The following is a 15,905-nucleotide window of genomic DNA, read 5'->3' as shown; positions in this document are numbered from 1 at the left end:
AATTTTCAATCTAATAAACCAAATATCAGATGTTATAGATGTGGAAAAAATGGTCATAATTTAGTTAATTGCAAGGTTCTTTGGGAGAATATTAATAACGAAAAGAAAGAGCCAATTAATGACAAGAAATAGAAAGCACCTTCTGATAAAAGTAAAACAAATGAATCTGCTCATTATATAGTTGATCACTACAATTTCAACATTGATAATGTTTTTAATGCTACATTTTCTTAATGGGGGGACAGTTGGATTTTAGATTCAGGTGCTACCTGTCATGTGACATTCCGAATGTTGGGTGTGTGTTGGACCCTATATTGGGTGGGTAGACCTACCTATGGTTTTTGTACATGGGTTTCAGACATAGTTTTGGGCATGATGGTTTTCTGCCCATGGTACTTTGTAGATATTGTCACGGGAACTACGGTAATGTTCTAATTCAGGGTTAATGGATTGGGGTTTATGAATGCTTCAACATGTATATATATGTATTGTAAAATTGAAAGTAAATAATGAAAAATCAATCTGGTAGTCTCGGTTTTGGGATCCAAGGGAAAATCTCTGTGTATTTGTTTTTTTTTTTTTCACCATTGTATATTTTCTGTTTTTTAAGAATTTGTTTGCATGTAAATTATGTACAGGGTTAAAACTTACACCGAAAAGATATTTTTGAAGGTTTCAGTGATAATTTTTATGGCGTTGTATATTTTGTTGATAAATATGAAGTTAAACCATCAGGAATTGAATCAATTAGATCAAAGATTCCACATTTAGCAGATTATGTTTTAAAGGATGTTCTTTATATACCACAATTTCAGAGGAACTTAATGTCCCTCATTCATATCAAACAACAAGGACATCCCATCCATATTTTTGATGGCATTTTTAAAATTCGTAGAGTAAGCTATAATTCAGTAATTATGATTGGGTTGAAGAAGGTACACTGTTGAAATTAAATAGTACTCCATCTACTACACAAACTGCTATAGATCGAGCTCTATTAGTGCAACAACATAATCTTCTGCCTTCTAGTTTATTATGGCATGTAAGATTTGGTCATATCAACTATAAAATCATTAGAATTATGAAAGAGCAAGGCATTAAAGGTCTCCCCACTATTCCAAGAAACCTCACACCATGTGATGCTTTCATTTTGGGGAAATATTGTAAACAACCATTTCATAGTTTTGTTTCTAGATCTTCCAGAAAATTAAGTTCCATACCTTCAGATGTGTGTGGACCTATGCCTATACCAAATGCTAATGGAACTAAGTATATACTCACCTTTATTGATGACTATTCAAGGATGTGTTGGGTTTATCTTTTGAAGGAAAAGTCACAAAGTTTTTTTATATATTTAAAACATTTAATGTTATCGTGAAAAATGAAATTTAGCATAATATTGGTACATTACGAATAGATAATGGAGGTGAATATACTTCTAAATATTTTGAACAATATTCAAGAGATAATGGCATCAAACACCAAACTACTATTCCATGTAATCAACAACGAAATGGTGTTGCAGAAAGGATGAATGGGACTTTGCTTAACATGGTTAGATCAATGATGTTTTTCAAAAATGTCAAGTTAATGTTTTGGGGAGAAGTAGTACTTTGTGTAATAGACATTAAAAATAGATGTCGTTCTTTTGTCATCAACAACAAATCACCAGATGAACTTTGTTACAAGTTACCAACAATTTAACATTTAAAAGTTTTTGGATCTACTTGTTATGCACTTATTCCTAAGCATCAAAGAAACAAATTAAATGCCAAAAGTCAAAAGTGTATTTTTCTGGGTTATTCCAGTACTTCAAAAGCATATAGATTATATTGAAGGAAACAAAAAAATTATTCTCTCCAAAGATTTCATTTTTTTTAGAATCTGCAAAATATTTCTCCATTGTTGATAGACAACTTGCTCATTTAGAGAAATTTACATCCAAGAAATTTTATTTTGAATCTGAAAATACAGTTCCACATACTGAAAGTAGGGGGGGGGGGGGGGGGGGGGAAGGGTTGGTGGTCCCATTCTGGATCAGCCTATGGGTTTCCATCTTTAATTCATGAAGATGGTTTTGCTGAAGAAAATTTGGAAGATAATGTTATTTCTACAGAGTCAGAAAGTGTTCCTGAAGAACCTGTACTTCAGGATGAGCAGCCCTCAGAACCACTCTGACAACCTTTGAGAAGATCCACTCGTATTCACAAATTTCCAAGATAATATGATTATTATGAGACAGACAGTAGTTCTATAGGTAATGTTTCCCATGATTTTGAATATAATTATTCCACAATTAATGCACCTAGTTGTTTGAAGAAGCTACTAATTGTGATGAATGGAAGGATGCAATGAAGAAAGAATATGATGCCCTTATAAAAAATGGCACATGGAGGTTGGTGGATCCTCCTACTGGCATCAAACCCATTGGTTGTAAATGGGTCTATAAAGTCAAGTATAAAGGAGATGGTTCACTTGACAAATACAAGGCCAGACTTGTAGCTAAATGTTATGCTCAAAAGGAAGGTGTTGATTATACATAGACTTTTGCTCTAGAGAAAAATGGGGCACAATCAGAACTCTGTTCTCTCTTGTAGCATAAAAAGGATGGAAGATACATCATATGGATGTGAAAACAACATTTTTGAATGGAGATTTGAAAGAGGATGTCTACATGTTTTAGCCTGAGGGTTTTGTTGTCAAAGGCAAAGAAAATAAGGTATGCAGATTGGTAAGGCATTATATGAACTGAAATAAGAATCCCGTGCTCGGTATGAAGAATTAATTGAACACTTACTTAAGTTGAATTACAATTTTTTTGACCTAGATGATGCAACTTTATTTGTCAAGAAGATATGAAAATTTGTTGTATATCTAGTTGTCTATATTAATGATTTGATGATTATAGGGAACGATGATAATTATATGGTGTCTATTAAAAGGGCGCTGCATAAAAAATTTGGCATGACATATTTGGGTTTGTTGCATTATTATTTAGGAATTGAAGTTGATCAACAACCCAAGCATATTTTTATTTCTCAAAAGAAGTATGTTGGAAAACTATTAAACAGATTTGGAATGAAGGATTGTAACCCTATTTCTACTCCTATGGACAAAATTTGAAACTTACTTCCATTGAAGGAAGTGCATTGGATGATCCAAGAAAGTATAGACAACTTGTTGGAAGTTTAAATTTTTTAACCACTACTAGACCTAACATTACTTTTGTTGTAGGAATACTTTCCAGGTTCATGCATCAACCCTGTGAAGGTCATTGGAATGCAACAAAGAGAGTGTTGAAATACTTGAAGGGAACTCAAACATTTGGCATCAAATACTCCAAAGTTGTAGATTTCCATCTCACTAAATATTAAGACTTTGACTTTAATGATGATAAAGAGAATGGGGTCTATACTTTTGGGTGTTTGATGAATCTTGGATGAACAACCATTAGTTGGAGGTCACGCAAGCAATATGTACATGTTGATACTACCACTGAAGCCGAATATGTTGCAGCAGCTCAAGCCACAAAAGGAATCATTTGGATTCACAATATACTTGAAGGCTTGCAAGAGAAGCAGAAAGATTCAACTCCTTTATTTGTCAATAAAACTTCTGCAATTCGATTGGCTAAGAATCCAAAGTTTCATAATCGAAGCAAGCACATTAACACAAATTATCACTTGATTCGTCATTATGTAGTGGCCAAAGTTATTCATATGACACATTATGCTACTTCAGAACTGATAGCAGACATATTCACCTAAGCATTAAGACGAGAAGAATTTGAAAAGTTCATAATGTTACTTGGTATATCAAATGTCCCTTTGGATTAAGGAGGGAATGTTAACTAACCCTTTAGGATATTGTACATTATTAGTTTAGAAATCTTTGTTTTACAGTTAGAAAAACCACCAAACGATTGTGATTTGGTAACTATCCTCTGTTTGTATCAATGTTAAATGATTTCACTTAATGATATAACAATTTTATTGTGGAGTTTAATGAGCCTGTAACAGAAGAACTCTCCAACATTTTTAATGCCACTAGTGTAGTTTCCCCTCATGGTAGGGGAGGGACGCCATTACGTGTGCACCCTCCCTTCCACCTCAGCTACCGGCACGTGGCCCCCACAGGCACTCGTACAACACCTGTCCGATGTTTTGCGCCATGTGTTGTGGTGGGTGTCAAGGTTTATAACACTGATTTTAACCCTTCCCGCCTCTTGCTTCCGCTTGTTTGTTGCGATGTGTTGGGTTGTGTTATATTCGTTCCACATAGTTAACAGGGGGTTTGAGGGGCACTTGTAACCCCACTTTATGGGGTCCGGGGCAGTGCCTCGGAAAATTTTGGTTTTGGACCTTATGTTAGGTTGGGCGGACCCACTTATGGTTTTGTGCATGATTTTCTCACATGTTTTTTGGATGTGATGGTTTTCGGTCCATGGTATTGGACGAGATGGTTTTCGGTCCATGGTATTGGATGCTTCGGCATGTATAAATATGTATTATAACATTGAAAGGAACATAATGAAAAATCAAGCTGGTAGTCCTGGTTTTGGGATCTAGGGGAAAATCTCCGTGTATATGTGTTTTATGTGTTCTGCTCTCGCATTATTTATTTTCTGTGTTTTAAAATTCGTATGCAAGTAATTTCTGTACGGGTTTAAAACCTACATTTGGTATCAGAGCAGATTTGGCTTCAAGGGGACGCCTTTTTTGCTGAGGGGTTTCGCTCGGGCCTGTGGTAGACCCTATTCAGTGGGAGATCTGCGAGATCGATTCTGGTGGTGAAAGAAGATGGCGAGCAGTGGAAAGATAGAGATCGAGAAATTTAATGGTCAGAATTTTGAGTTGTGGAAACTCAAGATGGAGGATCTGTTGGTGGATAATGATCAGTGGATCACGGTAGATCTTGGCACTAAACCAACGGGAGTGTCCGATGAAGAATGGAAGAAGTTGGATCGGAAGGCAAAGAGAAAAATACGATTGTGTGTCTCAGATTCAGTATTGCTAAATGTATCAGGGGAAGCTACAGCAAAGGATTTGTGGGACAAGTTAGGGACTTTGTACCAATCTAAGTCTCTGGTGAATAAACTTTTCCTGCAGAAAAAACTGTATAACTTGAGGATGAAAGATGGAGACTCGGTGACAGAGCATCTGAACGCATTTAATATTGTGGTAAGTTAGTTAGCATCTGTTGATATTAAGATTTCAGATGAAGATAAGTGCATTAGTTTGTTGTGTTCTCTACCAGAGTCATGGGATAGTTTGGTTATTGCAATAGGTAGCAATGCAACTGCCTTGCAGTTTGATGAAATAGTCTCAACCTTGCTGACGGAGGAGATGAGACAGAAAAATATGGAGAGCCAAAATGGTGATGCCTTGTCTGTATGAGGACGGTCTTAGAACAGAAACAAAAATAAGTCATCGAGTGGGAGATCTAAATCTAGAGGGAGATCTAAATCTCCAGGAAAACCTGTAAAGGTGGTGTGCTGGAAATGCGGAAAGGAAGGCCACTTCAAAAGGGACTGTAAATCTAAAGCTCCTGACAAAGGAAAGGGATCTGATGAGGCTCCTTCTGTAGAGGCGAAAACCACCTTAGATGAAGGTGGGGATGTGTACTTGGCTTCTTCAAGTACACATGTAGATCATGAGGCATGGTTGATTGACTCAGGTGCATCCTTTCACTTCACTCCCCATAGAGAGTGGTTCTGTGAGTATGAGAAATATGATGGTGGTGATGTCTTCTTGGGGGATGACAGGAAGGCTAGAATCATTGGTCGTGGAAAAGTAAAGTTGAAGCTGCAAGGTGGAAGGGTTAGAACACTTCTGGGTGTTCTGCATATTCCTGCATTAGCCAGAAATTTGATTTCTGTTAGTAAGCTGGATGATGCAGGTGTAAAAACAGTGTTCAAGAAGGATACCTGCAAGATGGTTTGGGGAGCATTGGTATTGATGCAGGGAGTTTGGATTGGAACTCTGTACAAGCTGCAAGGTAGCACTTTTGTTGATAGGTGCAACAGTTCCGTGGTTCCTGAAAGTGGAGCAGAAAATCTAGTGGTCTCTGGAGAAAAGACCATGATGTGGCATCAAAGGCTTGGACATATTGGAGAGAAGGGCCTTCGAATACTTCATGGTAAAGGTATGAGTAATAGCTCTTTGGATTTTTATTTCTATGAAAATTGTGTATATGGGAAGTAGAATCGGGTGAGTTTCCCATCTGGTGGTAAGAGGGCGAAACATATATTAGAGCTTGTGCACAATGATGTGTTTGGACCTGTGAAGGTTCCATCACTGGGTAAGTCTGTGTACTATGTATCATTTATAGATGACTTCTTAAGGAATACATGGATATATTTCCTTAAGAAGAAATCTAAAGTATTTGATAGGTTTAAATAATTTAAGGCTCTAGTGGAAAACTAGACAAAGAAGAAGATAAAGGTGTTGAGGACAGATAATGGTGGAGAGTTTTGCAGTAAGGAATTTGAAGAATTCTGCAAGAAGTGTGGTACAGCATGTCAGAAGACTACTCCATATACACCTTAGCAAAATGGAGTTGTAGAAAGAATGAACAAGTCATTGATGGAAAGGGCAAGAAGCATGCTCAGTGGTGCTGGGTTAGGACAGGAATTATGGGTAGAGGCGATGGATACTGCATGTTACCTGGTCAACAGGTCACCTTCATCAGCGTTGGAGGATAAGACTCCACAAGAGGTATGGACTGGTAAAAAACCCTCTCTTTCACATCTGAGGGTATTTGGATGGGATGCATATGTACATGTTCCAAAGGAGAAAATAACAAAGTTGGATAGTAAATCTGAAAAGTGCATCTTTATTGGGTATAAGGATGGTTTAAAGGGTTATAAGCTTTGGAACCCAGTAACAAGGAAGGTGATGTACAGCCGAGATGTGGTTTTCAAAGAGGTGAAAGATGTTATTAAACATGAAGTCCAACCAAAGGAACCTGAGAAGATAGAGTTTGAGCTAAAGGAGGAAGAATCAGACTCTACAGCAGAGGAGGAATTAGAAGATGAAAAGCCACAAACTCTGGCTGTGAGAAGAATAGTTCGAGAAAGAAGGCAACCAGAAAGGTATAGTTCATCTTCTTTTTGTTCAAATTTTGCTTTGTCTATTACTGGTGATGATCCCAGAACTGTGAAGGAAGCAGTGGATTCAGAGGATGGAAAACTCTGGAAAGAGGCCATGGTTGATGATATGTCATCTTTGCACAAAAATGAGGCTTGGGATCTGGTAGAGTTGCCGGCTGGAAGGAAACCCATTGGCAGCAAATGGGTGTTCAAAAAGAAGACAAATGCAGAAGGGAAAGTGGAGAATACAAAGCTTAGTTGGTAGCAAAAGGTTATTCCCAGGTGTCGGGAATTGATTTTGGTGATATTTTTTCTCTTGTTGCCAAGGTAACTTCTATTAGATTACTTTTATCTTTTGCTGCTGCTTTTGATTTTGAGGTAGAACAGATGGATGTGAAGACAACATTTCTTCACGGGGATCTAGAAGAAGAGATCTACATGAGGCAACCTGAAGGCTTTGCGGTGAAGGGTAAGAAAGAACTGGTATGTAAGTTAAAGAAGTCTCTATATGGGTTAAAACAATCACCAAGGATGTGGTATCATAAATTTGATACATTTATACGGGGACTTGGCTTCACCAGAAGCAAAGTAGATCACTGTGTGTATTTTAAATTACTTGGTGACAATGTTATTTATCTGGTCTTGTATGTGGATGATATGTTGTTGGTTGGAAATGACAAAGAAGTTATCCAGGATTTGAAGACATAATTGTCCTCCAAATTCGACATGAAAGATCTTGGTGCTGCAAACTATATTTTGGGCATCGAAATTAAAAGAGATCGGGCAAAGAGGAAGCTCTAGTTAAACCAGAGGAAGTATGTCGAGACAATATTGCAGAGGTTTAATATGCAAGATAGTAAACCGGTGAAGGTTCCTATTCCTGTAGGTGTGAGGTTATCTGTTGAACAGTGTCCCAAGACACAAGAAGATGAAGAGGACATGTCCCGTGTTCCATATGCAAGTGCAGTAGGTAGCCTGATGTATGCAATGGTCTGTACTAGACCAGAAATTGCACATGTAGTGGGAGTATTGAGCAAGTTTATGTCAAAACCAGGGAAGGAGCACTAGGCAGAAGTGAAGCGGGTTTTCAGGTATTTGTGTGGCACTAGTGATTATGGTTTGTGCTACCAAGGAAGACCAGGATTGGACAGAGTGTTGGATATTCATGGCTTTGTTGATGCAGACTCGGCTGGAGATCTGGATCAGAGAAGATCTACATGTGGGTATGTGTTTAACCTATTTGGAGGTGCAGTCAGTTGGATGAGTAAGAAATAATCTGTAGTGGCACTGTCAACTACAGAGGCAGAATAAATGGCAGCCACTCATGCAAGCATTGTAGAGATTGTGTTCAAGTATGGGGTTAGTACAAGAAGCTATAAGGATAGACTGTGACAGCCAAAGTGCAATTTTCTTGGCAAAGAACCCCGCATATCATTCAAAGACAAAGCACATTGATGTTCAGTATCACTTTGTGAGGGATATGATAGAAGACAAAAAGGTGTTGCTGGTAAAGGTGGACACTTTGAAGAATATTGCAAATGCATTAAAAAAATCTATGAGCTTTGAGAAGTTCTCTTGGTGTAGAGAGACAATGGGCATTTCAGCGCTGGAAAAATGACTAAGCTCTCTTATGGCCCCCTGTGGAAAGAAAACAATAAGTGGGAGAATGTTGGGTTGTGTTATATTCTTTCCACGTAGTTAACAGGGGGTTTGAGGGGCACCCATAACCCCACTTTATGGGGTCCGGGGCAGTGCCCCAGAAAATTTTGGTTTTGGACCCTATGTTAGGTTGGGTAGACCCACCTATGGTTTTGTGCATGATTTTCACACATGTTTTTTGGACGCGATGGTTTTCGGTCCATGGTATTAGACGCGATGGTTTTTGGTCCATGGTATTGGATGCTTCCACATGTATAAATATGTATTATAACATTGAAAGGAACATAATGAAAAATCAAGCTGGTAGTCCCGGTTTTGGGATCCAGGGGAAAATCTCTGTGTATATGTGTTTTATGTGTTTTGCTCTCGCATTATTTATTTTTTGTCTTTTAGAATTCGTATGCACGTAATTTATGTACGGGGTTAAAACCTACACGATGTCTACTCTAGTTTGTGTATTTCTGTTCAGGCCAGGTGTTTGGGTGAAGCACTCCGCCGACGGTGGCGCAGGACGGGTCCATTTCCTATGCGGCTTATCCGCCATTGTTGGCCTGCTAACCCTGCTTAACTGCTTGCACACGCTCATTATCTGTACAAGGTTTCTGTTGTTCTTGTTTCATTCCGCCTGCCAGTCTTGTTCGTTCTGGACCGCCAAGGGTTTGCACATATCTTGGTGGTTGTTTCATTCATGCAACCTATTGTTTGGGAAGGAGCCAGTGCCAATCTCTAGCCAGTTCGAGGTTACAAGTAAATTTATAAGTTTTTGATGATTTTTGTTTCACATTGTAAACAATATTTATGCCATTTCCTAATTTCCTATTTTGCCATGTTTTCCAAGTTGGTTGCAGGTTTGGCGAGCTTTGGAGAAGGTTTCGACATGAAAGACACTTAGACATGGCTTCTACGTCTATCCAGTAGGAAAAATCCTACCAGCCATTGCCACTATGTTTTTCAACACCTCACCATCTATGTTTTTCAACACCTCACCTTCCTATTGGAAATTTTGTTATTTTTGCTCTTGGAGTTTCATTCGCTTTGCGTTCGGTCACTCTCGTTGCATTTCATAGGGTTTTGCAGGTTTTGCAAGTTTAGGGTTTTGTGTGTCTTTATGGTTTTGTGTGCATTGGCTTTCCCGCTTTGTAAGTCCTCAGTCTTTACTCCAAATTTCTAAACTATTTTCTTATTGTAACTGTCATTCTACTATGCAATTGATTCATTTTGGCCTGTTTATTTATCCTATCTTAGCTTAAACAATAGGGTGTGTAAATTTATTCATTTCGGATGGAATTTGTTCGGATGCAACTTTATCATGTTTGGGCGAATTGGGTTTTGCACTGATTCATATTCTGTTGGATAGTTTTGTTGCTTATGCCTAATGTGAATGTACGAATTTTGATGTTTATGCTATACATTGGATTTAACTGGTAGTGTGTTCCCAGATAGATTTATTTATAAGTTGTATTGGTGGAAGATTGTTAATTGGGTTCTGGTATGGTTACATCGTTTATAGTTTTCTTTAGGCCATCATGTGTTTCCTGAGTCAATTATAATTTAATTTGTATTTGGTATATTTTAATGAACCACAAAGTTATATGGAAGCATGGTCTATGTATTTATCCTATCTTAGCTTAAACAATAGGGTGTGTAAATTTAGTCATTTCGAATGGAATTTGTTCGAATGCAACTTTATCATGTTTGGGTGAATTGGGTTTTGCATTGATTCATATTCTGTTGGATATTTTTGTTTTTTATGCCTAATGTGAATGTACGAGTTTTGATGTTTATGCTATACATTGGATTTAACTAGTAGTGTGTTCCCAGATAGATTTATTTATAAGTTGTGTTGGTGGAAGATTGTTAATTAAGTTATGGTATGGTTACATCATTTATAGTTTTCTTTAGGCCATCATGTGTTGCTTGAGTTAGTTATAATTTAATTTGTATTTGGTATATTTTAATGAACCACAAAGTTATTGGCAACAATTCTAACAAGTAAAAACATTTTCTTAAGGCATTTAAATCTAATATTTAAATGTGGATATTTGAGCATGTTAAAGAGTAGCAATGAGGTCGATTCCAAAACTTGAAATTAGACAGTTGGAAGTGTCAAGTATAGAGATTGAAATTTAGCAAAATAAAAGGGCATTAAACTTATAACAGAGGAAACCATGTGTTGGATGCATGCTCTTGAAAGTAAACTAACAAGCTAGCAAACCTTTTTCCTTCCACAAAATATAGGGTACCATCGAAGGGATCAATATGATTGACAACAAAAAGGTGGCTAAGTACATTGGAACTAAGCAAAAATGAGTAGCAGGAGTAGCTATGGTGAAGTAGTATATGTCCTCCAAGCCAAGGCAAAACCAACAGTTCTCACAAATAAAGCATTGTGAACTTTTTAATGGATTTGAACTTGCAAGCAACACACTCATCAGATTGATTATGCTTACGCAATTGTGTTTATGCATCTCAATCAGATCGATGTTACATGATGTGGTAGAGAATGTGCTTGCAGCAAAATACCTTTAGCCATAGAACACTTTGTCCATCCTAACCTTGGGGAGTTCATTCTAGTGATCTCTAGCCATCTTAGATGTCATTAAATATATTGGTGTGGATCTGCTTTCTTTTTATGGTTAAAAATGTTGGGGTATGTAGGGTTTATGGTGCCAATTATTCCCAATGACAGTGTATGCATGTATGTATAGAAGGCCATTTTGGCCCCTCTTATGGACAATATTATAATGAACACTTGTTCATTTTTTCTCATGTTCACTATTGGAGCCATTTCCTATGGCTCTGTGTTTTTGTCTGCAGAGGATGAATGTTGACCATTTCCTGTGTATTGCTATTTCAGTGGCTCTGAATCTTTGTTCTTTTACACTTTTGGTCTATGCCCTCAATAACAAATGACCAATTTAATTGAAAATTTGAGTTGAATTTTCATCAAGGAGGTATTCCATTCAGGCTTTTACACTTGTTGTGTTTTGTTAGGTCTGTTAGTTTTAATTTTTTGTAGTAGAATTGGTTTTTCAGATGCTATGTACATTTTCTATGGTAATTTTGCATTCAAATATTTTGATTTCTTTTACTGGTACTTCTGGTATTAGTTAATTTTTTCAGTGATTTTACTATATTGTAAATAATGAAGTTGATTGACTTGTTTCAGATTTTTGCTCAACAAAAATCAGGGTTTTTTTGTGTGTACTATTTGGAAAGATGTAAGATTTTTCCAGAGGAAAAAACTGTAATTTTCATTCATTTGTAATGGTTCAAAGTTACTTTCTGTAGACACATTTCTGTTGTGTTTTCTTGATGCTTATGATTATCAGTTCAGTGATCTTTTTGCATAGCTTCCAGAGAGGATTTTTATACAATGTTCAGCCAAAAAAGACAAGGAGTGAATAGACTCATAATGCTGTGTAAAACCAGACAACATATGGAGAGTTAAAAATGTATAGTAGAAAATGAAAGGGCTGCAAGTAATCAATTATATTCCTTCTCGTGCAAGGAAATCCCTGAAATGTTTTATGTTTTAATTATAGGTATTATGTGTATTATCTATTGTTTCATCATGAAGTATTGCTACAATCTCTTGAAATGTAAACTAAAAATGTTGTCATTGTTTCACTTGTTTAACCATTTGGTGTGTAGATGCATAACAAAAAATCCCATTTTCATTCTTAGGTAAGATTTCTACATTATAATAGACTATAGATGCTCCTTCTAAAATGGATTTTAGTTATAATGTCGCACACAGTATGAAATAAAACAACCTAGGTTGTTAGCGAAAATGTTTCAGTGACAAGAAAAAGATACAATCCATCCAAAATCCACATCATAATGTGGTTACAACCTAAAACATATGACACCCCTATTCTTTATGGCCCTGAGAATCTTGAGTACCAAAACTACTCGAGTTACCTTCTTGAGCCAGGTAGGTTGGACTACCTAAAAAGGGTTGATTAGGAAATGGTTGATTGCTGCCATATGATTGAGTCCAATTTGCAGCTTCCAACCATGGAGGTATTGAGTACCCATACCTCACATTTGCACTAATGACCCCTGCATTAAGTGGCGTGTAATGAGCATACATAGAATTGACACCTCCTTTTGTAGGAATAAGGCAAGTGGGTAAACCCTCAGTTTGATAGTGAGGCACTGGAATGTTTATGAGATCTTGGAATAATGGTGTATTATCTGCAATGGAGTCCAATGAGTTTGAATAATCCTGGTTTCATTAGCTATGCTTGCATCATTGTCAGCCATATTGATCATCCCTTGTTCCTTTTCAAGCATTTGTTGTGTCTTTCTTGATTCCTTTTCCTATCTTGCCATTTTTTTTGTTGGTCCTTAAATTGCCTTGCTTTATCTCTTTCAAGCCTTTCATTTGCTCGACGTTGCACTGCAACAATCCTTGCTACCTTCTTCTCCTTGACTAGATCCTTCTTTTTCTGTTTTAATTCTTGCGTTTCAAATTTCTTTTTTTCAGACTCAACTAACAGGTTTATATAGTCCTCTGAGATGAGTAACTGTGAGCTTCAGCCCAAACGAAGACTACCTGGTGTACCTTGCTTTTTTTTCATTGATACTCTCTCTACTGGTAACTTTAGGAACCGGCCAAGTATCTTCTCCACCCCTCCCACCTGCATGTCATTGCTTGGTACTTCCCTTTCAGTATCTGATGGAACTGATTGAACTATATCATTATCTTCATTTGATGCCTCATTATGTGCTTCATCTTCTTCCATTGATCTGTTGTCCACAAAAAATGAACAATTTCACTGTTCAATTCTACTGGTTGTGAGGGAATGCTCATGCTTTGTTCATTGGTTGTTGAGACACTATGTGCATTCATATTAATCATTACTTCTGCTAGCCATGATGGTGGGGTTACTTGGCTTGGCAATGTCAATTGGTCATTGTAAACTGCATGTTCAACAATGTCATTAACAATATCAACAACAGGAGTTTCATGTTCTTGAGTTCGTGGAACGATCTCCATGTTACTGCGAATTTGTTCATGGTTATACTGTATTTCACATACAATTTCATCATCTTCATCATATAAGTGTCCTTGAGAGAGGGAAATTATATTACCAGTTGCAACCACATAATCTTGGTCATCTACTTCTTGCACTTCAACACATGTTTGGGCATTCCCTTCTTCCTAACCATCCACATGAAACGCCTAGCTACAACCAGTATCATGCATAAGAGCATCATAGTTCAGTGGCTAGATTCCTGTCCTCCTAAAGCCAGCCTTGATATTTGATGGTGTCAGAGCCCTTTTAAAAGCTTTACTTGCAAGCTTTGCTAGCTCAAACCTTTTCACCTCAACCCCTAGATTCTTTGCCATCCATGTAGCGTGTTCTGACCTGAAATAGTTCTTGAAAGGGTCAAACACACTAACATCAAGGGGTTGTAGTCTTTGAGTGGTATGAGCGGGCAATGTCAACAGGTCAATGCCTAAATTGTTTGCTTCCTCAATTGTTTGTACAACCATGTGGCTCCCATGGCCATCTAATATCAATAGGTGTCTTTTATTAGGTGAGATGCCACCTGGTACCAATGCAGCAAAGTGAAAAAGACAACTTAAAAATAGTTCTTTAGTCATCCATGCATGGGGATGTGCAACCATGCATGCACCTGGTTCACAGTTCTGTATATAGTTTTTCAGTTGATTTTTACCTTTGAATAGATAAAATCCTGGGATTGAAGTACCAATTGCATTGACACAACATAATATAGTTATCCACTCCCTACTCTTAGGCAAAATATTTGGCACATTTCGGCTCCCTCTCTTGACAATTACCTGCATGCCACAATTCCTCCTTGCCTGTAAACCTATTTCATCACAGTTCCATATATAGTCTGCTCCATAAGAATGTTTATCGTAAGCACTAGAAAGTGTGTCATAGAACTTATGCACAACTGCAGGGCGCAAATTTAATGCTCTGTCTGTGTCAAGGCCCTCTGCAGTACGCAATACAAGTTCTGGATGCCTTTTTTTAAACCCAAACCACCATGATTTACCAAGAAACCCATCTTTGAATGGGTTTGGCCTCCCTTGACAGATTTGAGCAACTGTGGATTTGAGTTGTATCAACTCTAGCCCATGTCCCAATTGGGCCATCTCTTTACACCACTCAACCACCTCGACCTCCTCCTCCTCAGTCATAACTGTAAGAGGCCCTCTACATTTTGTATGAGTTAGTCCATTTATCCAATAATGTATTGATGAGGGAGGAATACCATGTTTTTTTGCAGATGCCTGAACTGAGTATCCATTAAACTCTATGTCGTCAATTACAACTAACATTTCTTCTTTTTCCATCCTCTTATAGCACTGATATTTTAGTTGAACTTGCCCTTGGACTATTGTTGACGGTGGTTCTGTGGCTGATGCTGTGATAACATCAGCTTCAATCGCATGGTCATCCTCAAAAACGTTCGTTGGGGCATTGTTGACATTGACATCACCTGTCTTGTCCTCATCAAACGATGTGCATGGTAGCTATGCACCTCTTGTCACTCTCCTGCCATTTCTCCTAGTACGAGCAACATAACTACCTTTTGCCATAGATGCAACAACTTGTAAAATTATTGCATGCATTTAGATAAGAATATTTGTAAATTATGCTTTCATGCAAGGCAAAAATACTTCTGCTTTATTACAGGAACTTATCAACATGTATGTTAGTATCCTTGAAAAATCAAATATACAGAATCATTTTGTTGTATGTCTTCAAAATTATCAGTGGTTGTTGTTTTGATAACTTGTCTTTACACTTAAAATACCATGATTGTATTGATTGTTTTTGTTATGCATTTCCCAATAGTGCCTCTTGTTCAGTTTGACTACTTAAAATATTGTTTTGTTGTTTTGATAACTTGTCTTTACAGTTAAGATACCATGAGAAGATCTAGTAGTTACTGTTGTTTGAATTCATTTGTTTAGACTCCTGTTTGTTATCACAATTAAATTCATTCACGGTCCCCGCTGTCTCACCAAGTGGACTTGAATAATGCCTTCTAGGTATGTTCTAGGTCTGTTTTTCGGTAATGAGGGTGAAGTTAGATATAAATATAGGCTGTTGTTTGGTAGAGGGTGCATGCATGAGTCACCTTCAGTGAAATAGAGTGTTGCTTTTGT

This window comes from Pinus tabuliformis, chromosome J, assembly GCF_031772625.1.
Source record: "Pinus tabuliformis cultivar Carrire ecotype Pingquan chromosome J, CPIR1, whole genome shotgun sequence".
NCBI lineage: Eukaryota > Viridiplantae > Streptophyta > Pinopsida > Pinales > Pinaceae > Pinus > Pinus tabuliformis.
Note: the sequence above shows the minus strand (reverse complement) of the source record.